A 27270-nucleotide genomic window follows, 5' to 3' on the forward strand; every position below is an offset into this window, starting at 1 on the left:
GGCGAAGACCATGTGACAACGGTTCTTGAACTGAAAATCGTGCGCACACTGCTGGGGGAGCCGGGTCGCTCTCTGTCCAATTTGATGGTGAACTCAGGGGGAGGTCCAGGTTCTGTTCTTGCAGTTTAAGGACTTTCTGCTGGAGGTGCTAGAGTTCTTCGTCTCGACCTGTTTCATGCTCCTCCAAGGTGTTCATCTTTTCCCACAATGAGTCCTCATTCCATCGGATTTCCCTCACATCCGCTGAGAGCTCGCATTTCATGGTGGACAAATCCTCACGAGCGAAGAGAACAGCGACTCCATTAAAGATCGGCTCTCTGGGTCCTCCGGGCCCTCACCACCCTCAGCCTCATCCGGATGCTTAGCTGCTGGCGAACCTGCCTTTGCTGCGCTGCTGGCTTAAGCAGCAAGTATTTCACGGATCCATCTTTCTTCCCTTTTGGGGCCGCCATTTCGCTGTCACTATGTTGCCTTTCTGTATGGGTGCAGACCTAAAGGGGAGACCTGGCGGGCGGGCTGATGCAGTGTGGCCCCAGTAGTGGTGAGGTGCTGTTGCGATGGGTTCGCCCCCTTTGCCCCTCTTCGGTCACCAGTGAGGGGGGGTATTCCGCCCGGGCCCCTACGTCGAGACCTCTCTGTCACATCGTTATCTGTCCCCGCCACCACTCTCACCTCTTGTCTGGGTCCATGATCTGGCTGATGGCTCACCAGTCCGAAGTGATAATACGGGAGGCAGACTTAATGCTGAGGGCATGAGAGCTCCTGTACACCTCCTTTATTGAGAATGCTTGTTTCACTGAGTGCATTGATACCCCCGACGCCCCAGTACCATCTGGGTTGATGAAGCCTCTTGGCAAGCCTCCCCTCCAGCAGGGGTCTGTGGGCAGTATCTGCTCCCTCCAAAGGCCTTAAAGGCTATGAGATGTCCACCTGCCAAGACCTTTTGTCTCCATGATCTCTGGGGGGGGGGAATTTTATGGACGGGGGGGGGGGGGCTGCGCAGACCCGGCATGCAGCTGGTGTGGGCAACAACAGAGGGGTCCAGTAAGTGGCTGACCTGAGGGCACTTCTGAGTCTGCGAGGCCGGGGCCCCCTCCTAGATCTCCGCCGGGGCCTGTGTCCTTTTCACGTGTCTCCCTGGGTCCCAGGAGGCTGTTAACTGTTTCCCCACTAGAATCGTGACTCCTGTGGCCTTGGGGAGGGGGGAAGCGGGAGTCTTTATAGGCTAGGCAGTAAAGTGGGCTCTTTGTGTGTTTGCCGCGGGCGTCAACTACCGTGGTAGAGTTCTGCAGAGACGAAGGCCCAGCTAGGCCTACCAAGCCAAGGCCTCGGGTGGTGCATGCAGCCCAGGCTCGCCTCCGTAGCTGCCGATGTAGGTGGTTGTATTTGTGGCCGGTGTCTCCGCCTAGAAGATGTTGCTTAATGGTGACGGCCCCCTTGCACAGCTCCCGGCTACCGCCAAGAAGCTTGCCCAGGCGCCCTTAATTTAAGGCTCACCGCTGTGGCCTCTCCCAGGATTCCGGCTCGTCTCTGGCCGCTCCGTCGCGGACACGATGCTGCCTCTCTCACAGGGATCTGATTCACCACAGCCTCCCAGAGTTTGCCGCAGCTATCCCTCGACTGCCCCGGCAGACTCCGGTGCACTTTCCACCGCTGGAAGTGCGGAAAAAGGTCCCGGCGGGAGCGGAGAGCTGAGCAACTGCGTCCTATCGAGACGCCATCTTGGCCACACCCCCTTCCCCACACATTTTTGTGTGGTATCACTGTACCGGCACAAATGTCCTACCACCCAGCGTTCCCCTTTGTCCACTGAGTAAAATGATAACTCACTTGTGTGGCTCTCTAATGCAGAATCAGCGCTTAGAATTTGCAGTGCTGTACCCTTAATCCCTATGTTTTTGGCCCTTCCCAGTCACATGCCTTTTAAATTATACCTCACTTGTGTGGGTGGGCCAAAGGCATGTGACTGGGAAGGGCCAAAAACATAGGGATTAAGGGTACAGCACTGCAAATTCTATGGGTGGTAGGACATTTGTGCCAGCACGGTGATTCCACACAAATATGTGTGGTGAAATTAATGTTATTTTAGCTAAATTTAAGGTTTGCATGGGATTCTAGGTAGGGAAACGTTGGGGGATCCACGCAAGCCATACCTCACTGGACTCCCCAGGGAGTCTAACTTGCAGAAATGTGTGGGTTTCGTAGGTTTCCCTAGATGGCTGCTGAACCCGGGGCCAATAACCAAGGTGCCCCTCCCCTGCAAAAACAGGTTGTTTTATGATAGGTCATTTTGATGTCACTACAATATGTTTTGGGCCCTTGCCTGTCGCGAATACTTGGCCCACTCAAATGAGTGAGCTACCATTTTTATCTGGGGGAACACTTGGTGGGAGGAAATTTGTGTCAGTCCAGTGATCCCACAAGTTTTTCACCTATAAATTTGCGAAAAATGTGTTGTTTTTTTGAGCAAAATTTGAGGTTTGTAGGGATTCTTGGTAGGAAACCTTTGAGGGGTACATGCAAGTCACACCTCCCTGGACTCTCTATGTTGTCTAGTTTTTAGAAATGTGTGGGTTTGGTAGGATTGCCTAGATGGCTGCCGACCCCCGGACCAAAAACACAGATACACCCTATCTATCCGAAAACATCCTGGATTTGCAAAGGGGGCATCTGCGTTTTTGTTCCCACGCTCGGCGGAAACCTACCAAACCCACACATTTCTGAAAATAGACACCCGGGTCCAGGTTCCCGAATGAATTGCTATATACCCGGTACACAATAAAATATTGCAAGACGCTATCGGTTACTGGCTCTGGGTTCCTCAAGTTCTTGGTGAACCTACAAGTCCTAAATATCCCCACAACCAGAAGGGTCCATCTATTGCTTTAACAAAGCTGTTATACTTAGAAGTTACAGGTGAAAACGTTGGCACAAATGGCTGTTTTTTTCTAACTCATTTTCAATTTTTTCCATTTTCAACTGTTTGTTCCTATAAGAAAACCTTGAAGGATCTACACAAATGACCTCTTGCTGAATTCTGAATTTTGTCTACTTTTCAGAAATGTAGATCTTCCCAGGGTCCATTATTGCTTTCATATCCATTTTTACTATTAACTGGAAGGAGGTAGAAAGCATAAAAAATAGCAAAAATAGGATATGTCCCAGTAAAATGGCAAAACTGTGAAACATTTTTGGTTTTATGACAAAAGTCTGTCAGTCCCTGAAAACTGGGAAGATGGTGATTTCAGCACCACAAACCCTTTGTTGATACCATTTGCAGGGGAAACAAAACAGACAATTTCATCTGCAGCACTTTTTTCCAATTTTTCCAAAAATGTAGCCCCATTTTGGCTAATTTATGGGCCCCTCCAGGTGAATCAACAAACCTTGGGTACCTTTAAAATACCCATGATGTTGAAAGAAAAGGACGCAAATTTGGCGTTTATACCTTATGTGGTCAAAAAGTTACAGGGGCCTAAGCACGAACTACCCCAAATAGCCATAAAAAGGCTTAGCACTGGGGGGCGGGAAAGTCCTAGCAGCGAAGCGGTTAAAAGGCGCCAATTCTTTTTTATTGATATCATTCTCCTAAGATTACGCTGAATTGATAAAAAACACCTGGTCGAAGGACATGTAACATGTGTATGCCACCCTCATAATGATAGTATTCTACAGGTCTGTTATCTATTGGGATACGAAAAAGTGCACACATACATGTGTGTTGTTATTGTTAAGGAAAATGCTTCAAAGAAGTGACATCCAATAGGTGATCATTCGTCCTGTACTGTGATATATATTAGTATATGATCTAGCCGATTTTCTTAGTACACAACGTCGTCAATGGTTCGGTTACCGATTTCTCTCCACAGACGTGGTCCACAGACGTGGTCTAGTGTTATTAGAATATATTAGAGTCGGTAAAAAGTGTCCGGGCTATGTTCTAAGTGAAAATAAATCCTATACGAGTTCTGTCAGCAATTGTCTCCACAGTCATGGTTTCAGTCAGTATGATACACATATCCGTTGTGTATTATTCTGTATGTATTGTTAAGATAAGGTCCGTAAGGCTCATCAGACATGTTGTATATATAATTGTAAGTGATGAGTCATCTCAGTGTGATAAGTGTATATTCGAGTAAGTTCACAAAAGGAAAGAAAAATATAAGAGAGCACTTAACTATCAAAAATAGAGAATATTGGATAGTTTCCCAAAGTAGTATGACATATGGAACAGTATGATGATACAATATCAGTCCCTATACATTGTCATGATAAATACATTTTATTTTAAAATTCGTGATTTTAGCAGTATATCCACTGTCACATCTTAACAGTACATTTGCCAAATAACCAGAGGTGATACAATTCACAGCGTGCTGTGTGACTCATCTCATCCGTTCTTAATTTTTTGTCACCCAAGAAATAATGCAGCTCCCGGTCAATATTAAGATCCATTTCTACTGCTTTGAGATGCAAGATCCGGATAGCTTTCTGACATCTCTAATTTAGTTTACCTTTATCACCTCTCTCGGTTTGCTGTACCATTTCTAAACCATGGAACTGGAAGGTCCTATGGTGATCTTGTCGGGTACAACTAAGTTTATGTAGAGCAAAGGGGAGCTTTGGATCCCCTTGTAATGACTCGGAAATGTTCCATCACTTTTTATTTTACTATTCTGATAGTACTACCTACATAGATCTGGTTACATTTGCATATTAACACCTAAACCACTAAATGTGCTGTGCAGTTTATGATTAATATGGTGCATGGGGCTGTGGTTGTATTCAAAGATAGTCACTTATTTTGCTAATCTACATATAGTTCATTGTCCACACTTGTGATAGCCCTTCATGTGTGGAGTGAGCCAGTTTACTCGTGTCTTGGTGCCTGGGTACATCGGGCTGATCAGTTCTTGCAAGTTTTTCCCTTTCCGAAAGGTAAAGCTCGGATTTCTGTTAATATGCAGCACAATATTGCTGTCTTCTTTCAGCAGACGCCAGTGTCGTTTTAGGACTCTGCTGACATCACCTATGTTACTTCCAGAGGATAACATTGGTTTCATGGTCTCTGTGTATTCTTATTTCTTTGGTTTTTATGGGTGAGTATGGTATGTCTATCTAGTTTGACCCCTCTCCTGTATGCCTTGTTGATGACCTTACTGCCATATCTTCCGATAAGGAAACTTTGTTTGGATGTCATCCAGGTTTTTAGTGTACTCTGTCAGAACTACAATTTCTCCTGGCTCTAACCATTTCACTATACGGTATCGTTGTGAGGTGATGTCTGGGATGAGCACTGTTCGCGTTTCACACTGCTTGACAAGATGTCTCTTTTCTAAACATCATACTCTTAAGTCGGGAACCACATGTATAGAGTTCTATATCCACAAACAAGATCTCCTGATGATTGAAGTTGATTGTAAATGGCATACTGTACATATTACCCTAATACAATTTGAAAGCATGTCATTCTTTTACATACTCTGTCCAAATCATCAAGATGTAATCAATGTATCTTCCCCAATAATGTATGTATTCAATTCAGTGAGACACCTTATGGCCCCAGACCTGCTCCTCCAACCACCATGAAGAGGTTGGCATAATAGGGAGCGTATCTGGAACCCATCGCAGTTCCACTTGTTTGGTGATACCACTTTCCTTCAAATAGAAATGTGTTGTTGTCCAGTATTAGTTGTGTCACCTGGAGTATCAGTTCTGTGTGTGATAGTTATTCTGCCAGTCTTGTGTTCAGAAAGTGTGTGATTGCCACCATTACACGCTGTTAATGTATTGGTGTACAGTGACACCACATCCAATGTAACCAGTATCACTCATCATATTCAGGATGTTTGGTGTATTTATTGTAGGAAGGTAAAGTGGAGCACAGCTGTTGTAAGAAGATGTTCTCAAACCGTGACAACTGTTCTGTGGGTCCCCCTATTCCAAAGACAATCGGTCTACCTGGGGGGGGGGGGGGCGGGGAAGGGTGCATTTTTTTGTATTTTCGGTAATGTGTAAAGACATGGGAACTAAGGTTTGGCAATCTTGAGGAACATGTATTCTTCATATGTCAGTAACCCTGCTCATACCAGGTTTTTACATCTTGGTTTGTAATAGCTGTGATTTGGTTTGTAATAGCTGTGATTTGTGGTATCGGGTTAGTGTCTAGGGAAGAGCAACAGCTCAAATTGCTCAATTGGGAGTAGATCTCATTGTTGTAGTCAGTTTTGTTCATGACTACAAAACTTCTCCCTTTATCTGCCTCCCTGATTGGTGTGCATCATCTTGTAGGCACTTAAGTGCTACTCCTTCTCCAGGTGTGAGAGTGTTAGTGACTGTCATTTTCTTAGCCATATATCTATTGGCGATAACATCCACATCTTTACATACATTAAAAAAAAACATATTAACAGTTATCATTAGGGAAATTCGAGGTCCATCTCGATCTGGGTTTGAGCCCACTATCTCTACTGTGTTCCATGTTTTTATCACGGTGTGATAGGAGTTTCCTGACATTCGTCGTCCCATCTTCCGACGTAAGGGAGAGTAGTATTGTGGTATCTATGGCATCTTGTATCAAGAAGTTACTCCGTTTTGTTACGCTCTTATTGGGTTTGATTACTGGGTCTTGTGTGGCAAAATGCTTTTTAAGTTTTAGTCTATGCACACATTTGTAAATGTTAAACTTAACCAGACCAAGACTCAAATTTGCAGATGGACAAAAAATGAGGCCTTTTTTAAGGACTTTATTCATGTCATCTGATCGAGATTTGTCAGACAAGTTCACAACAACCACATCCATATTCGTATTATTTATATCACCAATTTTTATTTCTTCCTGGTCCAAGACCATGTGTGCCTTACTGCCCTGTCTCCTGATTGGCCCCTTTGGTTTTTTTCACTCGTCTAGTCTTTCAATGGGACCTGTGGGACACCCCCGCGCCGCACGGCCACCAGCTGCTGCGTGTGCCCCTGCCCGCCCTCTGCCTCGCTACTGCCGCGTTTTGCCGGTTGCCGGCTGCCTCCGCAGCAGGGTTTGTTTTGTCAAGCATTTGTGCCTGTAGTTCCAAAACTTCGTGTATCTCCTTTTTTTTTCCTTTTTCCCTTGTTTTGCCTAATAGTTGTGCCTGTTTAGTTTACTCCGTGTAACTTGTTATTTTTCCCCTTATTTCCCTTGTTTGGTCGCAGATTTGTGCCTGTTTTGTTTATCCTCCTTTTACCCGGGTTTCTGCCTTCCTTGTTGTCCTCCGCCCTCCCTTCCCGCCACCGCCTCTTGTCCCCGCCCCTTTCTTCTCTTCTGTAACCCTCCCCGCTCCCGCCTCCCAGCTGCTCCGCCCACCCGCGCACTTCGCCTTAAATGGCGACCGTGCGAACGCGCAGCGGGCGCGCCGATTGTGCGCCGAAGGCGCGCCAAAGGTAAGCCTGTCTGCGCCCGTCCGCGCCTGGACCGCGCCCAGGGCCAGGACCCCTGGACCTCGACGATCCCGACCGACCCGCAGGACGTACTCAGCCGCCACTCTCAGCGCACTCAACACCGGCCGACGCCCAGACTGCCACCAAGCCACACCACGACGTACCCACGGACCTTTCAGCTGCCACGCCTGCAAGTTCTCCTGCACCCGGACCTGCCTCGCACCAACACCAGCCAAGTCGAACTCCAGCAGCACCCACCTCAAGTGCATCCTGCTCAACACCCGCTCCGTCCACAGACACGCCATCGAACTCTGGAACCTCCTAGACGCCACAGCCCCTGACGTTGCCTTCCTCACTGAGACCTGGATGAACACCTCCTCAGCTCCTGACATCGCCATCGCTATCCCAGAGGGCTACAAGATCGTCCGGAGGGACCGAAACGCCAACCAGACGGGAGGAGGCATCGCCATCGTCCACAGGAGCACCATCCGCCTCACAACCAGCACCGACAACACCCTGACCAGCGCCGAACACCTGCATTTCCAGATCCACACCAACCCGAACACCACCCTCAGAGGCACCCTGATCTACCGACCCCCGGGACCACGCACGCAATTCAGCGAGGACATCGCCGACTTCGTCAGCCCGCACGCCCTCCCCTCCGCCGACTACATCCTCCTCGGGGACCTCAACTTCCACCTGGAGAACAACAACGACCGCAACACCAGCACCCTGCTCGACAACCTCGCCAACCTGGGACTCAAGCAACTGGTGTCCACCCCCACCCATCTCGCCGGACACACACTCGACGCAGTCTTCTCGTCCAGCACAGACATTGACTTCAGCCACGCCACTGAGCTTCAATGGACGGACCACAGCTGCGTCCACTTCACCTTCAAGAGAACGACGACTCACCACCACCAGCAACAGGCGGCCCGCAGAAGCTGGAACAAGATCACAGCACACCAGCTCGCCACCTCCCTGAGCCAGCACCCTCCTGCCAGCTCAGCGAACCCCAGCCAGGCCGCCGACAACCTCACGACGTGGATCAGCAACTGCGCGGACGAACTCGCCCCACTGAGGACCCCGCCTAGCAGACCCGGCAGCAAGAAGGCCCCATGGTTCACCAATGAACTCAAGAGCTCCAAGAAGAACTGCCGAGCTCTGGAGAAAGTCTGGAAAAGGGAACCGACACCAGACAACAGGACCTCCTTCAAAACTGCCACCCGGAAACACCACCAGCTGATCCGCGCCGCCAAGAAAACAGCATTCAAGGACCGGTTGGACAACAACGCACACAACTGCAAGGAACTCTTCAACATCGTGAAAGAGCTATCCAACCCCAGCGCAGGAAACAACGACATCACCCCATCGCAAGACCTCTGCAACTCCCTCGCGTCAAACTTCCACAACAAGATCGCGGACATACACAACAGCTTCAACAACCAACCAACGCACACCAAGACCGATCAACCACCCCCCACCACCACCCTCCACGCCTGGACCCCGATCAGCACCGAAGACACCATCCGCACGATGAACTCTATCCACTCCGGTTCACCGACCGACCCCTGCCCTCACCACGTCTTCAACAAGGCCGACGCCGTCATCGCACCCCACCTGCGAGACATCATCAACACATCCTTCGACACCACCATCTTCCCGGAGAGCTGGAAACATGCCGAACTCAGCGCTCTACTCAAGAAACCAACAGCGGACCCCACCGACCTCAAGAATTACCGCCCCATCTCGCTCCTCCCGTTTCCAGCCAAAGTCATCGAGAAGACCGTCAACAAACAGATGGCCGCCTTCCTCGAGACGAACGGATCCCTCGACCCCTCACAGTCCGGCTTCCGAGCCAACCACAGCACCGAGACCGCCCTCATCGCCGCCACCGATGACATCCGAGCCCTGATGGACAATGGAGAAACAGCGGCCCTCATCCTCCTAGACCTCTCCGCGGCATTCGACACGGTCTGCCACCGCACCCTAGTACGGCGCCTCGGCAACAGCGGAATCCAGGACAAGGCGCTGGAATGGATCATCTCCTTCCTCGACGGCAGAACACAGAGAGTCCGCCTACCACCGTACAAGTCAGAGGCCTCCGACGTCATCTGCGGCGTCCCCCAAGGATCATCTCTGAGCCCCACCCTCTTCAACGTCTACATGAGTCCCCTCGCGGCCATCGTACGCAAACACAACCTCAGCATAATCTCCTACGCCGACGACACCCAGCTGATCCTCTCCCTGACCCACGACCCCGCCGCCGCCAGAGCCAACCTGCACGAAGGGATGAAAGAGGTAGCCGAGTGGATGACGACCAGCCGCCTGAAGCTGAACTCGGACAAGACGGAGGTTCTCATCCTGGGCTCCTCACCCTCCGCCTGGGACGACTCCTGGTGGCCTCCCGCCCTGGGCACCGCACCCAAACCGACAGACCATGCACGAAACCTGGGCTTCATCCTGGACTCCTCCCTCTCTATGACCAGGCAAGTCAACGCCGTCTCCTCGTCGTGCTTCAACATCCTACGCATGCTACGGAAGATCTTCTGGTGGATCCCCACCGAGACCAGGAAGACCGTCACCCAGGCCCTCGTCACCAGCCGACTGGACTACGGCAACGCCCTCTACGCCGGTACCACCGCCAAGCTCCAGAAGAGACTCCAGCGGATCCAGAACGCCTCAGCCAGACTCATCCTCGACATCCCACGAACCAGCCACATCTCCGGACATCTGAGAGACCTTCACTGGCTCCCCGTCAACAAAAGAATCACCTTCCGCCTCCTCACCCACGCACACAAAGCCCTACACGACCAAGGCCCGAGCTACCTCAACAGCCGAGTCAACTTCTACGCTCCCAAACGCCACCTCCGATCAGCCAACCACGCCCTCGCCGCCGTCCCCCGCATCCGAAGAGCGACTACGGGAGGAAGGTCCTTCTCCTACCTGGCCGCCAAGACCTGGAACTCCCTCCCGACCGACCTGCGCCTGACCCAAGACCACCTCTCCTTCAGGAAGAAGCTGAAGACCTGGCTGTTCGAGCAGTAGCGGCACCCCCCCCCCCCAGCGCCTTGAGACCCTACGGGTATGTAGCGCGCTCTATAAGTGCCACTGATTGATTGATTGATTGATTGGACGTGTATTGACCTTCAGATTGCCCATCCATATGTGCCTTAGTTCCTCCCAAAAATGATTTTTCCCTTGATCTGATGTACCGCCCCCTGGGTCTGGATTACTTTTGCTATCACTTGATTGTTCACTAGATGAGTGATTGCTGGCTGTCTACTGAGATTTCTGTACTTTCCGTAATTGTTTGTTTATTAGGTGATCAAACCTGCTTGCATATGTGAATACTCTCTACCTCCCTGGTAATCATTCTTCTCCCTTTTATCTTGCTTTGCGCAACTTTCTCTCACTGATGTTTCTTTAGTATTTCCTTCAAAATCACTTATTTGTGGTGTCAAGTAAGTTCATCTCTTTGATTTCTTTTTCAATATCCTTAATTTCTTTTGGTAATTTGCTGACTTTTCTCTACGAATTAATGAGAAATATTTCCATTTGATTCATAGAATTATTTGTCAATTCTTTTTCCCCATCTTATTCAGAGATCTTCCTTGAGATCATCATATGTGGGAAAGATTTGCGCACACAATTCCCTCGGGATTCTTTTGATTTCCATGTCTTGTTTTAAGGTGATCGCATCCTAACATTTTGACTGCTCACTTATTTCTGATCATTCTAGTAGGGATTGTTACGCGTGCTCTTAAATTGCTGAAAAGCTCCTCCACCATTTTCTCTCTATCTTGCAACTCTGACATGGTATTAGTAACAGTAGTCGCTAAGTTGTTCCGTTGGGATTGGTTGTGCAGCCTACTCATATAGAACCGAAAATAAACAATTTGGATGGCTGTGAGACCAGGCGCACACAACCTCAGTATGTCGCAAGTTAATACAAAAGTTCAATCTTATTTGGTTAATGTCCAGTATTATCTGGTGCTCGGGAGGAGGAAGAGCCACCTGGTCTTTCTCATTTTGAAAAAGCCAAGCATCATTGAAGGGGTTCTCCGGGGACACAAGTCAAGAGTTGAGGTTGTTGTTTCAACAATTCTTTATTGGGATTCCATTACTCCAAATCTGCCCTTGCCTTTAGAGGTTACCAACATGTGTTTCATCTGTTGCTGTTACAGTCTTCATCAGGGCTATAAATATAAAATTAGTAATTCTTATTTTATTTTCGGAGGAGCATCTAGAGTATTTGAGAGTTTGTCACCGGAGTCAATGACCCAAAAGCCAACAAGTGCGCTTGAGTATCAACTCGACTAATTTGATTATATCCTTGTTGTGCATTGTTGTATTGAATAGTGGTAGGGATGCGAGAATGCCAAGCAGTTATTAGTGTGGTATTAGTCAACAGGTGTTGAAAATACATCACTGATTATCATGGTGTGCTCACGTTAGTACAGTCCCCTTATTTCATGCACATTAAGGGTCACTAATTCAGATGTTATCCTAGAAAGTTCATGCTAGAGCCCATAAGGTTTGGCTCACCTAGTTCCATATATCTGTGGCTATTGTGTGTTTGGGACATTATGGATCCAAGGGTTTATAAGCTGCTTCAGCAACCTCAAAGGCAAGCACGAATTTGGAGTAATGAAAACCCAATAAAGTGCTGTTGATAACAAGACCTCAACTCTTGACTTCTGTGTGCCAGGAGAATCCCTTAGCCGATGCTTGGATTTTTTGCAGTTGAAGAAGACTAGATGACTCTTGTCTGGTAGGGCATGTATCTGAAGGACTTTATGGGTGGATGTGCATCTGTGACCTTGGTCATAATACTGTATAAATATTTATGATAGTCATACTAGCACATGCTTGCTGACCTGCCTTACAGTTGTACTTGAGAATATCAATGCTAGTTGCCCACATAGTGTTGTGTATCGATTTAGATTCTGTATGCATTTCCCAATTCATGCCCTTCTGTAGGTATATTTCACAAGGCCCTTATATAGGCATAGAAATCCAGTCCTTATTTAGGCATAGTCCATGCTACCCAAATAAAGGCATGGCTACTTCCATCCGTTCATCTACATCACAACGAGTTCTTGAAAAACCAGACTCTTAAGCCGTTGGGGACTTCCCCTTGCTTGGATATTGATTTCTCCAAGAACTCATTTATTATGCATGAACATCTATTCCTTTAGGGTTCATTCATGATGTTCATATGCCCGACTTCTATGTCAATACTGGCATTATAAACACCTTCAAGGTATAAATATACCTTCACTTGCTATGGCAAAGCACAGTGTAGTTCGGTGCAGTTCGACTACCTACTTGCACGACGCAGCTCACCACAGCAAGTACTAAAGTTAGCCAACTCCCCAGCTGACGCACTGACTAGATGCTGTCGTCGTCCTGCTGAGAATCCAGCTCCAGTGTTTCTGACTCCCTTTGCGGGGTGTTGGGAAATCGAGTCCCGGGAAAGAGATACCAACCTCTCTCATTCTAAGGTATGGAGCTGATTAGAACCTAGAGAAACCTTTGGCAAATCTTGGCAAAACTAAACCTATGCTAAAGCAGCACCTACTACTTCCCTCGTACTAGACTTAGTTACGGTACACTGGGGTAGGCGTATTTTAGAAGCACCATTAGAGTATTTTAGCCTGTGTTATTCAGGGGTGTGGAATTTAATGAAATATCTACTTGTCCATTGGGCAGGTTGCCTCATCAATCTACTTGTCCTGTAACAGAATACACTTGTCCCTTTTGTGCCATGTAATGCGGTGACAAATTATGGCAGGAATCTCATTATATAAGAGCTCCTAAATACCCTCTCTGATTATGCCAGGGCTCCTTCCATAGTAGGGTTTGAATACCAGTAATTCACTTATATTGCCACGTTTCCGCAGATCTACATACTGGCGCTGAAGGTAATGGTAAACCGTTCCAGGGTTGGAATGCTATGTGCAAACCTACTAACTTGCATGTTCTATGGGTTATCATCAACTCTTCTCTAATCTTTTCGCATACTGAAAAAGGTTGGGGATTTACTCCTGACAATGGCAGACATAAAATTTCTTCCAGGATTGGGGAAAAAAGTGGTTAGAGGGAAAGTGAATTTGCTAACACTCATATTTTCGCATGAGCAAATATACACCTGCATATTTGCTCATGCTAAAATGCAGTTAACAAATATTTTCTAGGAGTACTATTTCTTGGCCTACTTCTGTAAAGTTCTGTGAATTCACGAAAGTTGCATATCTGCACTTAATGCAGGGAGATGAGTGCACTTTTGAGCCTTTATTTAATAATTGGGCCCCTAACTTGGTCTGGTGTTAACCATGACCTTTTGTATTTATTAGCATTCTGTCTATCCTCTAGCTTCCCTGTGAGTGATCACATCATCTGTTTTTTTCACAAGGAGCATAATCGACACAGTGGTTTTGTTCAGTGCCAAGAACTACTGTGGCAATGTGTGCTTTTTGAGGCCAAAATTATTTTTGCTTTTGCCAATGTTTGTTTTAATGATGAGGGCCCAGCAGCTCCCACACCAATAAGGTTTTACAAAAACCATGCAAAAACATGTCGCGCATTGACAAAACCAAGGCTGACCAACAATTTCAGATCAATCGGCTTTCACAATGCTTGTTTATTTTTATGTTTCCCATAATATTATTAAAACTGGTTACACTGATTATCCATTAGGAATATTTTTGGGAACTACTACCATACATCAACACATTTTACCAAATGATGCTGCAAAAAAACAGTACCTAAATGTTAGAGTTTAGCAAACATGTTTTTGCATTTTTTTGTGAACATTTTATTTTGAAAGCAAAGAATAATCAATCTTGCTTTCAAGCATATGCATATGTTTGCATCTAATCAGAGCATTCTGGGAGCAGTATACATAGCCTCATATAGCTAAACATTGAAAACGTGTATACACATTTTTATACTGGAACCACTGTCAGTAGTACAGTCTGAGCTTACAACATGTACTTAGATCGCTCACCCTAAAAATAAAGGTTTTGCATTAAGGCACCATAAATACAAGTTTGAACAGCATTAACACATGGGCACAAATGTTACCTTAACTGCAGACAATGCCTTACCCTTATCAATAATGTGGTACTGTAAACTGGCAGTGAAAGGGTGTGTGATGTAGGGGGTTGGACCTACTTGTCCCAAGGACAAATAACACATGAAAACTTGTTGCCCTTGACCCCAAACAATATGTCCCGGGCGTCGGGCTATAGGAATTCCACATCCTTGGTTATTTATGTATGTATTTTTATATATGTCATAGCAACAGACAATGCTATTACAGTATTATTTTATATTGTTTACGCTGTAAGCATTATACTTCACACTTTGTCTAACGATTGTAGCAGTTCATATCTCTTGCATGAGAAATAAGACCGTTCAATAAACCCTTTTTATTGAAACGCCCGTCTCTCTATTTCTATGCAAGTCTGTAAAAGCGAAGCATGCACGATTGACTGAGTGAAATAGTTATCTATTGTTTCCACGACTCTGAAGATATTGTTCCGATTCTAGGGGAAACAAAGTTGTCATGTTTAAGCGGTTGTCGGAGACTAATGACCCCCTACCCATTACCATTATAAAACAACTTGATACCCCTCACTTGCAGGTAATTTTGAACACGCTAAATGCTTCACTTTCACAATCCATCTACCAGCTCGGTGGAAACACGCAATAGTGAGTCCCCTTTTAAAAAAGCCTACGGCGGACCCCGAGGTATTGACAAATTATAGACCTATTTCTCTTTTACCAACTTCTTCCAAAATTCTTGAAAGACATGTCTACACTTCACTATCGCATTTCGCTGAGAACAACAACTCTCTTCCCCCTTCTCAATCCGGTTTTCGATCTGGCTACTCGACTGAGACAACATTAATTGGAGTTACTGAAAAACTCCGTCAACTTTTAGATGAAGGCCAGACCGTCGCACTGATTCTGTTGGATCTCAGTGCGGCGTTCAACACATCTCGCATAAATGGCTATTGCATACGTTGAAAAACTCTGGAATTGGCGGGTCAGCCCTTGATTGGATTTTTTCTTTCCTGGACAGTCGCACTTTCCAAATCATGTCTAACACATCCCGCTCCCAAACCTACACCGCACCTCACGGAGTACCCCAGGGATCAATAATCAGCCCACTACTGTTTAATTTTTAAGTCAGACCTCTAGCGGACTTAGCTGACCAAGCTGGACTAACTTTATTTTCGTATGCAGACGATTCACAAATTATCTTTTCCCTCACAAACTCCAATCCCCAGGAACCCTCTAATCTCAAATTAGGCCTTAGCAATATCTCCAATTGGATGACTCGCAATCAGTTGAAATTAAATGGGGAGAAGACGGAGGTCCTCATTCTGGGCAAACAGAAAGATCTTTGGCAGCTTTCCCACTGGCCAGCATAAATGGGTAACCTCCCAAAACCTATCAGTCACGTTCGGAACCTTGGTGTCATTATTGATGACACATTGTCTATGCACCAACATACAGTCAAAGTGACGGCACTATGCTTCACTATTCTGAAATGGCTACGGAAAATACTATGGATGTTACCAGGCTGCACTAAAAAAACTGTAGTACATGCACTAATCACGTCGAGACTAGACTACGGCAACATCCTTTACCTAGGGTCAAATAAAGTCGTGGTCTGGAGACTGCAGCTAATTCAAAACTAATCTGCAAGTCTACTCTGCAAAATCCCTAAGACCCCTAGCATCTCTGGATACCTCTGAGATTTACATTGGCTCAGGGTGGAGAACCGGATTAAGTTCAAAGCCCTGAGCTATATGTTCAAAATCAAACTTGGCACTGCTCCTCAATATCTTAAGGCCCTAGTCCATCCTTACAAACCATCCCGATGTTTAAGATCCGAAGCTCTAGGTAATTTCTTTGTGCCTAGGTTCAAACGGTCTAGAATAGGTGGAAGATCCTTTTCATACCTGGGCCCGTCTATTTGGAATACACTCCCCGTGAGTTTACGTAAAGAAACCGACTATTTCCACTTCCGCAGAAACCTGAAAACTTGGTTGTTTGATCAATAGATCATCCTCAGGACCTGCAAGCTCTCTCTCTTCGTTTGCTCATGCGCCGGGAAACCCTTGTTGGGTAGCTGTGCGCAATACATATTCAATAAATAAAATAAATATAAATAATCCCTTCTTGTTTATTCGAAAAAGTTTCTAGTAACCCCTGAGTTAGCTGGCACACACACAATTAAGTTTAATATACTCGATGAAGACATACGGACCTCAGTCCTATGTCAAATCCATAGTGTATGTTATTCCAATGCGCAGACCTTATTCGGCATATAGGAACTACACTACAATAGCCATTTGTAAGCTTTAAGTCTCTCCAGGAAGATAGGCGCTTTACTTTTTATCAGCTACATTTGTCTTTACTGGTTAAGTTTCGTCTGGGCACTTGGCCAGTCTTGCAGCACTTCTTGTCTGTAGTATAAATTATAGGGAACTCCCGTCTATTAGCTTTTATTACTCCACTGAGGTATTTATAAGTACTATAGTAATAGGTTACTTGAATCTGTATTGTATAATTTGCTTAGTTTTAGCTGAGAGCGGTCTAATATGCTAAACTGTACTGCTTTCTGGTCCTGATGTTTGGCAGGCAAAATCAAAGTGCACCGGATGGATTTGAACTTCAAGCTGTAATGTCGTTAATTGCGTTTGCTAATTGCTCCTAAAAATTTCTTATTTATACGGGTCTCTGTACCTAGGCAAACACAATAGTTATGTTTTCATGACATTGATTTGAATTGCTTCTTAATTAGAACCAATGTTGTATTGTGAGACCAGATGGTTTCTGCCCTGATGTTATTGCTAATAATATAAGTATGGTGACCACTCGTATCTGAGTGCAGATTACTATAGTTTACCAGTTTGTACTCCATTGGGAAGTCCATTAATGTGGCTGTGGAGGTGATGGATCTACCTCTGGTCACTGTTTTAAAGTAATATTAGGATTATTAGATGTGATCTCAGAGATGTGGAATGTACATCTCCCGATGCCAGAGTTTTATAGTCTGTTTTGTCTGGTAGATAACTAAGAACGAGAATTACAATGACAAAAAAAGCAGTGCCACTTTGTGTGCTTGCAGCCAATCGGAGTGGCAGAAATATATCCCATCAACATGGAAATTATAGGAAGGCCTTTGATTGGCCAGAAGCCCTCGATTTGAATGTGCGCTCTGATTTGGTTATGGGAATCCTGAGCTAACTATTTCTTCCTGTTGATTATAAAGCTAGCTTGCCCTTGTTTTCGCCAAGAGAGTAACTTGCGCCTCAGACTCCAAAAGAATTTTAACAGCGCATTAGGGTGTGGGTAGTGGAGAACAATGTAACTCCCCAAAGCACACCTCCAACATGGTCTGGTAAGTGATGGGGACACGTGGAGTTCCTGGGTCCTCTTATTTCTCCCTGTATCTTGACTCACTTCCCAGTTCTTTGTTCACCCTAGCCCTCTCATCTGTACCCACAAGCTGCCCATTGACTCTGATACTTGAGGCAGAAGGGTTTTAGGATTTGGATGAATGAGCTCGTATGGCTGAAATCCTAGCATTGTTTTTGCAGTCTCCAGCGTCCCCTGTAATCCCTCCCTGTGCTAAAACCTCAGGAAAGGGGCAGGTTTTCAGCAAGCAGCGTAAGTAAACAATGGCGCTTGCTAACATTCGAAAATACCTCGTGCTCTTCTCTGTTCCATTTCAAGGCAAATATGTTTGTCGAGCATGGCTAAAGGCTACTAGTTTATTGGACTTCGAGAAACCCATATTTGTGAAGATGCAGCTGTATTTTCTAAAAACCTAACAAAGCCTGCAATAAAGGAAACTACAGCTAACACAACGATTTCAAGCAGCATAGAATATACAGCACCGAGGTTGTTCTCCCAACAGTACTTATAGCCAGACCCTGGGACTTTCTCAGCAGTCTTACGTTTCTAGCTGTACAACGCCGCTAGTGTGGGGTGCTGCCTGAGAGCCCTTTGTTTGGACAGGGCGGTGAAAGGATGGGGAGAGACAGTGGTGAGTTAAAGTCAAATGTGGTGAAGAACAATGGACATGGAGAGAGATCCTGATTTAAAGGCAGGCAGTAGCAAGAAACCTCGAAAGTAGTAGTGAACAGCCACGAGGGGCTAGAGAGCATGGATGATACTAATGGGGGTTGTTCAGCCTGTGGCTAGAGGAGATTCTTTTCCTCTGTGAGCTGCTAGACTGAGCAGTCTTGAGCAAAGCCTGCCTATTCGCTTTAATACTTACAGACACATTGGATAAGATCATAGCTGTACCAGGAAAGATATATTTTAATTTTAGTGACATGAGCAGTAAGAGCAAAATAGTGGAAACTTAAGTTAATATTAAAGTAAAAGCTGGTCTTCACTTTTGTTGTTAGAGAGCGTTTATGTGTTCGTTGCTTTCTATTTGCAGTCTTTGTGCGTGTTACTATGGGTATTGAGACTGTCTTACTTTGCTGCCTCTCTTTAATCATGGACTTGGTGGTGAATCTGTCTCAGAGGGTAATTGAGTACTGATTTATAGCTTTGCCCTCCCTTTTGTCTTGTCTGCATGTCTCCATCGCATTCTGTGTAAAGCAGTCCAGGCCACCCTCAGTGCAACAGACATCCCAGTATTCGCTCCTTTATTCAACTGACTGTTACAAATCACTCCTCCCCCGATATCCTGATCCCACTCAAGCACTCATCCTTCAGTGTTTTATGCAAGATCTGCAGCATCCTCTCCCATCCTCACCTCCCCTTAAAGGCCAGCACTCCCGACCCTCTCCTCAAAACTCTCCCCCTGTTCCCATAGTAAGTCTTTGTACTCCCAACCCATAAGACTTTAACAACTCCACACACACAGGGAGTTTGACAAACAAATCTCCCTTGCCGCTCAGTGCTCACTCATCGTTATATACGTACAATTGGTCCTGACTCTTTCTTCTGGGTCATCCCCACACTTTTTGTCTTTGCCCTCCGCTTTTTGCTGAATTCTTTTTTGTTGGCCTTGGGACTCTGTGCACTAAAAACACTGCTAACCAGTGCTAAATAACTTATGCTGTCTCCTTAAAACATGGTAGAATTGACTTATACCCAATTTGCATATTTAATTTACATGTAAGTCCCATGTTAAGTGACAGTACATGTCCCCAGGGCCCGTAAATTAAATGATAATAGTAGATCTGCAGGACTGATTGTGCCACCCACTTTAGTAGCTCTTTAAACATGCATCAGGTCTGCCAATGCAGAGCCTGTGTGGGCAGTTTACACTGCCATTTCAACCTGGCAAAATAAATTCCATGCCTAAGCCTTCCTTTTTGATACATATGTCACCAATTTTGTAGGCCATTGACAACCCCAAAGGGGCAGTGTATTGAAAAAGTGGGACATGTAGTTTTAAGTTCCTGCTAGTGAAAAACAAATACATTTGTGTTTTTTGTTTTTGTTTTTTACTACGGAAAGGCCTATCTTCCCCATAGCATAATATTGGAGATGCCTTATTCCCCTTCAAGGCCACAACTGTGTAAAAGAAGGACCAGTCACCAACTCTGCAGTATACTTCTGAACCTGTGGTTCTCTGCCAGGATGAAGGACTGCTGTGCTGCTACAAGGACTGCCACTCTGCTGGACTACTGCTCTAAAGGAACTGCTGCCTTGGCCTGCTGCCTTCTTGCCTGAGAAGAGCTGAACTTGCAACTACATTTTGAATCCAGGATCCCAGAATGACTCCAAGGGCTAGTCTGCTGGCCTCCTGATCTGAGCATCAGGGACATAAAAGGCTCCCCAACAGCTCCTTGACACGTCTTCAGCGAGTTCCTGATGCCCTAGCGATGCCTCTCAGGTCCTGGACCCTTGGTGTGGATCTCGAGCTCTTTAAATCAAGCTTTTGACCTCTTTGCGACCAATGGCCCCTTCACATGGGGACCACGTCGCTCGCACGAAAATCAGCACGAGCCTCTACCAGCCCTACTCTTCCCACAGCAACATTGACAGCCCGCAGGGGACCACCAGTGCGAAGCTCCAGCCTTCTTATCTGTGACACCTCTCTTCCTCCCGATGACTGTCTCCAATGCAAACGGAACTCTTGGTTGAAAACGTGAGAAGGTAAAACTTCAGCTGGATTAATCTAGGTCAGCTTGAACCTTTGACTTTGACACGGCCAAGTGTGATTAGAAAGCCGCGGTTGGGGATTTATGCTTTTAGGTGCTATATTGCAGTTTATTCTTTAAAAATTCATAACTCCGGTTGTACTGATTAGATTTTTGCCGTTGTGGTCTTGTTTTATTAATTACATTTGCTCTATTTTTATAACTTGGTGTGGGATCCTTTTGTGGTTTTTTCAATGTTTGATGTGTTGCACAACTGTGTTACACATTGCCTCTAAGTTAAGCCTAAGTGTTCTATGCCAAGCTACCATAGGCTGAGCACAGGTTGATTTGAGGTTTGCTTGTGCCTTACCCGGACTAGGATTGTTGTTGCTGTTTGACCTGGGCTTGCACACCCGTCAACCAGTAACCCAAGTTTTAACACATACTGCACTCAAAGCAGTAGGCTTTGTGATTGGGGTGGCTGGTTTGCCGTGGCTTCATAGGCTGAGGATGTGTCTCTCTGCAAGGGATTTGTGTGTCTGTGCAAGCACGGGGTGTCTCTGCAGGAAGTGTGTGTAGATTAAATGTCTGTATGAGTTTGCACCAAGTGTGTATTTGGAAACGTTTGTGTGCATGTCTTTAGGTGTGCATGTGGTTTGGTTACCTGTGAGGTGTGTTTATCTGCAGGCCTGTCTGCGCAGTGTGTCTGTAGCATGTGTATGTGCTTATGCAGGTGTGTAGAGCAGGTGCCTGCAAGTATGCGTGTTTGTATACATCTTTGGAGGGAATATTTATTTTTGTGAAATTTGCAGTACAGGGTGAGTGTGGGTGTAGAGATGTTACTTTCAAACGGGCACTGATCCTGGCCTGTGTCCTCCGTACAAAGACTGGGAGCGCAAAATCAGTTTCTCTGTAGAAATGATTCTGCTCCATATGTTCTGTATCCAGCACCCATTTCGTTCACATTTGACACAAAGACAACCGAAAGCAATAAGTGGCTAGAGAAGAGAAATGAGCATGCAATGAAAGAAAGCTGGACTAGAGAAAATAATGGAAAGAAAGATAATTGCATACAATTAAAACATCTAGTAATAAATGAGAGAAAAAACTGCATTCCAGGGGACATAACGTTCCAAAGGTGATAGAGAAATTAATCAAACTGCTAAAAAAAAACTGGATGTTTTCTAAGGCATAAAACCAGTTGGGTATCTTCTCCCTAGAACCAATAAACCATCACCGATAATGTGCTGTATGAGAACCCCATTAACACAATGTTACCAGGAATAATGGAAAAGAATGAAAATATAATTTTGTAGTAGAAGAAAATAGGAAAAATCTGTGGTTTTTAACACTGGTGGGGACTCATCCTGATAGCGCCAATACATTTGGCAGTTTTTAGTGTGCAGTATGAGAAACGCTATTAACAGAACAAGAGGAGAGAGGGAAAATACTCCATCTTATTTCATAGTAAAACATGAGAAATCCCTGTATGATGCAAAACGTAATTGAAAAGAGTCGCCAGTTCAAAGGCGTAATGCAAAATTCCACATGGAATCTTCAGTTCACGGTTTCAAATCCTTAAGATAGTTCATGGATTGATAACTGACTGCATATGTACACGTTTAGCCAGCTTGTCACAGGCTCAAGTCCCACTTGGAAAACTACGGGTATATGCAACTGCAGACATTAGGCTGTATCCCTGAAGGCCACATACTAAAATCACAGTAAGAAATCTCAGGTGGTTAATGTACAACAGCAGAAAATGTTTGTAATTTATTGGCCACACGGTCTGCTTTGAGTGTGGGATTCTACACTTAAACTCCTGATAAGCCTACATAAGTCAAAACTTCACACTACTAATATAGTGAACGCTTAAATAGGTTCGTCGTTTGTTAAAACCTTGTTTTTTATGTAAAATTGCAGGTATACGGAATTAACCCTGTGCGTTCTGCGTTCAGTCTTCACGCCCACGGTAACCATTTACGTTGCAGTTGCTCATTGTTTTTGCCAGACTAAAATTGCTGTCACTGTAACACGTTGTTAAAATAGTCTCCTGTGTATTCCGGTCCCTACAGATTTACTGGAACATTTTCGGTAATTGCAGATAACCATGTATGGAATCGTTTTTAAGAGCTTTTGTATACAAACTGCTGTATTCGAAGTTTATTATTCTTTTTTGGGGTTGGCAACATGGCAACAATCAAGCGGATATGTTGATGCTAATTGTTTAAATATTCAGTTGCATCGAAGAGATCTTGTAACCAAGGGAATACAGTTAAAATTTCTCATGTTTTTTGTATGCTTGGAAATTGTTTGTGGAGTTTAATGTTTGGTTCTAGGCCCAAGGTTTTAAAAATGGCTTCATTTTCTTTGCCTTCTCTCTTCCTGCTTTGGTCCTCTCTTCCATCACCGCCATTCTCTATTTTTTTTTAATTTAAATTATTTTTATTTGCATTTTTAGAACCATATGAACATATCAAGCATGTCACATAAGAGTGCCCACTATCCCCTGCCCCACCCCGCCCTCCTTCCCCACAGTTTCACAGGACAGAACACGTCTAATGAAGACAGTAATGTACCTCCCAGCAGTGTGTCACACATCTTCCATGCCCCACCCGTGTGTCGGGACCGCAAGGAGGCTTTCCCCATCCTATCAGAGCCCCCCATCTAAACCATAGTATCGTCTCCATTTCCCCCACACTCTACTGAATTTCTTGGGGCAACCCCGGGCTTTATATGTGACCCTTTCCGCTGCCATGCAAATGTCCATACCCCTCTTCCATTCATCTAGGCTTGGGGGGATAGGCGTGCCCCAGGCCCGGGCCACGTCACTCTTGGCAACCACTAACGCCAACATCAGGAAAATCACAAGTGGGCGAGCTAAATCCACCTCATTTGCTATTCCCAGTAGCACCAATTTAGGCTCAACCGGGAGGACCGTTTCCAAAATGGCGCTGAGCTCCCTCAATACCTCGGCCCAGTATCCCTGTATGACCTGGCATTCCCAGAGAGTGTGATAAAAGTTCCCCTCCGCACAGCCACAGCGCAGGGAATTAGGATCGCTGGCCCGCCCCATCTGGTGTAAGCGATACCTGTCGTAGTAGACCCTATGGAGGATTTTATATTGTATGAGACGAAGTCGGGACTTTATCGCAACCTCCCTAGGGTGCATCAGGGCCGTCTCCCAGTCCAGTGTGTTCATCTCTCCCAGGTTTGATTCCCATGTGTCATTTAATTTCACTAGCCCGTCCGTCATGTTATCAAGCAGGGTTTTATACGTCAGGGAAACTATTTGAGTAAGGACGTGCTCCTGCAGCAAGCGCCCCTCCAGCGGTGCATATTCCGGTAAGGGCCCTCCAGGCGTGTCGTACCTGTGCATATTTCAGGTACTGTGTACGATGTAACCCATACTCCAAACTCAGTGCCTGGAAGGACTTCAATGCTCCCTGTCTCATCAGGTCACCCAAGACAGAAATCCCAATGGCATCCCACCCCTGAAACCCCTTCAGTTTATGTAGCTCCCAAAGCCACGCACAATGCCACAGCGGGGTCTGTCTCGATAGTTTGTGTGCCTAGCCAATCCGTTTTGACGCCCTTGCCCACATCTCCACCGTCACACGTGTGGCAGAAAGTAGCCTGCCTTTCCCCCTGCCACCATATAGGTAGTGCAAACACGTCCGATGCGCCATCATCGCCCTCTCCAGTCTGTATGTGGGGTGATCTGCCGGGGAATGAAGCCAGTCGTTTATGGGCGCTAAATGTTCCGCCCAGTAATATGCCTCAACGTTAGGTAGGGAGATCCCCCCCCCCCCCCCCCCCCCCATTGTATTGGTTTCTCTGTAGTGTCTCTAGTGCTATCCCGGGCTGTTTCCCCAGCCAAAGCAGTGCCCATAACCCCTCGTTTACCTCTTTGAAAACCTGGCGGAGGAGGGGGAAGTACTCGTTCTGTAACGCGTATAGAAACCGCGGCAGTGTTATCATCTTATACATTGCAGCGCGCCCCAAAATCGTGAGGGGGAGGGACCTCCATCTGGCCTCATCGTCCGCAAAGTTAGCAAGGACCCGCTGGATATTTCTCTGATACGAGGTTAACCGGTCCTTCGTCCTGTAGATCCCCAGGTATGTAAACCTCTCATCCGTTACCAGAAGCGCGGCAGGCAAAGCAGGACCTCCGGCCTCCCCCAGGGGGGCTGTATAATACTGACTTGTGCCAATTCGCTGTGTAGCCTGATCACGCACCGTAACGACCCAACAGGGCGAACAGGCGTGGGACCGAAACCTCTGGCTGGGTGACGTATAGAAGGATGTCGTCCGCATAGAGCGAAATCTTTTCCTCAGCCACATCCCTCTGGTCAATTCTAAATCCCGTTATCCCACTGTCCTGACGTATTGCACGTGCCGCTATCTCTATAGTGAGGGCAAACAAAAGCGGGGACAAAGGGCACCCCTGCCGGGTCCCTCTCCTTATGGGAAAGTCCCTAGATAGCACCCGTTGACCTTAACCCTCGCTGGCGGGTCAGTGTACAGAAGGTTCACCCACGTCCTAAACTTCGGGCCTAAGCCAAACTTAATCAACACTCTCTCCAGGAAGGGCCAGTGGACTGCGTCAAACGCTTTTTCAGCGTCGAGAGTGTGAGAAGTTGGCCTGATGTGCAGTGCTCACTATTCTAGTGATTACTATATATCAGTCCAAACAACCCTTATTGATGATTGGTTGTAAGTCAACCTTATAGACCAGCTATCCTAGTAGCGTGGATACGAGCAGTCTAAGGCTAAGACTCTAGAGGGCGTGTTAAGCCAGCTGTTTTACCATCACATTACCCCTTGAACACCCAGTGAAAGGACACCACACAAGTTGTTATGAAAATAAACAGTGTATTTATTTATAACAAGACTACCCTGGCTCTTTATGAGACAGGGAGCTAAGCACACAACAAAACTCTTACGAAAATACTTAAGTTAGCACGTTATACACAAATGCCCGAGGGGCACGAAAAACCATATACTCTAAAAGTGGAATGCGAATTACTAGCAGGTAAGTAACAGTTCTAATAGGCTTTGGAATCGCTAGGACTGGACTAGGGAATCGTTAGATTACTACTAGGAGGCCCAGGGGACTCGGGTGCAGAGTGTGCACTCTCACGCGGGATGCGGGACAAAGTCTATGGAAGCTAGAATTCACAAAGTTAGTGTTCACGGGCGAACCCAACCTGGTAGGGAGAAAACGACAGTGGATCCTGACCCTTGGATAGTGAGGCTATGCTGGGACACCGGAGTGCCGAAGTTACCTAGCCCAGGGGCTGCAGCTGCATAGGTCTGAAAAGACGTCGGGGATCTCGTTGCCGGACCAGGAGCCTGGAAGGAAGAAGTTGCTGGCAGGCGACCAGTGAAGAAAAGTTCGATGGATCCAAGCCTGGATCAAGGAAGAAGAAAACCTGAAAGCAGAGGGGACCAAGTTCTTGAATCACTAGCCAGTGATTAAGTGGGCACCAGGATGGCACCGGGCGAAGTCACCGCAGTCAGGTGAGTGGGCGCTGCTGGGCTCTGCAGTCTCTCGGACCAGGAGGCGTTGTCGGCGACCAGGATGGCGGTGCGAGCTGTCCCACGAAGGTTCTTGCTGTCGACGTCGCTGGACCCAGGATTGGGCAACAAGTCTTGGCAAATGCAAGGCCCACGCGGTGGACCTAAAATGGCGTCTTGGGTGGACCAGGAGGGTCCAGGGTACTTCTCCGATGGAGGGAAGCAAGGGCCAGTCTGGAGCAACCAGACCAGCGGCAGAAATGTCGTCGGGCGTCGTCAGGAAGGCCACAAGCCAGCGGGCTAGTAGCCAAACAACGCGGTGAGCAGCAAAAAGCAGAAGGGCCCCACGCAGATCGTGGAGATGCTGGGGGGCTGCTCTTCGGTGCTGGAGCTGCTCAGGGTGGGGGCTTCTCGGACCCCAAAGCACTCACCAGGAATTCACTCGGCGGGCTTGCTGGAAAGAAGTCGTGCAGTCTTGCAGATGGCCGGTCCCTTGAGGTCTCGTCGCACCCACGGTTCTCAGCTGGGCTGTAGAGGTGGGTAGAGGTCAGAGGTGCCAGGGAAGCCGGTTCTCGTCGAGCTGGGCAGTCGGATTCCGGAGGAAGGACTTGCAGCAGACCTCAGTGTTCTTAGATGGTGCCTGCGGATGCAGGGTGACTACTCCTTAGTCACAAGGGAGAAATCTTAGGAAGAAGTCTTGAGTTCCTTTCGCAGAAAGTAGTTTCAGGATTCAAAGATGATCTGATTTGGAAGGGGGCCAGTTCCTACCTTTATCCTGTAAAAAGGGGCTGGCACGCGACTAAGTCCTGCCCTAGGGGTGGGACTAGGAGGGGGGTGGTTACACCCACTTCCTTGGCGGGCTTTTCCCCAGCACAGGGTCTGGAGTGACCCTGGAACTGGTTCCAGCCAGCCTATGCACAGTGAGCACCGGGGTGCCACGTGCAGTCACCTTCCTCTAAAGCCCTGCCTACCTACAATACACAAAACCCTGTCTGGGACGGTGCTGGCACCGCCCCTGGCAGGAAACCCTTTGTCCTTATCTCCTGCTCTGGGAGGACTCCCAGCAGCAGGAGGGCAGACTTGTGTCTCGGTGGCAGCATCCATTTTGTGGAGCTGAGGCTCTGTTTGACTTTAACCGGGGTTAGGGGTTACATACATGTCGTGTCCCTCTAGAAGGGTGGAATGCTAACCCCGTCGCCAGAATTGG

General features: G+C 46.8%; 1 protein-coding gene across 3 annotated transcripts in view; it reads left to right on the forward strand.

The window, feature by feature from the left end:
• Positions 1–27270, forward strand: part of XIAP (X-linked inhibitor of apoptosis) — a 541325-nt gene that overhangs the window by 42480 nt on the left and 471575 nt on the right. The window contains exon 2 of one of the 3 annotated variants that reach the window (XM_078688748.1): positions 22467–22515. The exons of the other annotated variants lie outside the window; for them this stretch is intronic. The gene's annotated coding sequence lies outside the window, so the exon portion shown is untranslated. The remainder of the gene's footprint in view (positions 1–22466; positions 22516–27270) is intronic. 3 annotated transcript variants of the gene reach the window in all.

The sequence above is a fragment of the Lissotriton helveticus genome, chromosome 4_1, assembly GCF_964261635.1.
Source record: "Lissotriton helveticus chromosome 4_1, aLisHel1.1, whole genome shotgun sequence".
Lineage (NCBI taxonomy): Eukaryota > Metazoa > Chordata > Amphibia > Caudata > Salamandridae > Lissotriton > Lissotriton helveticus.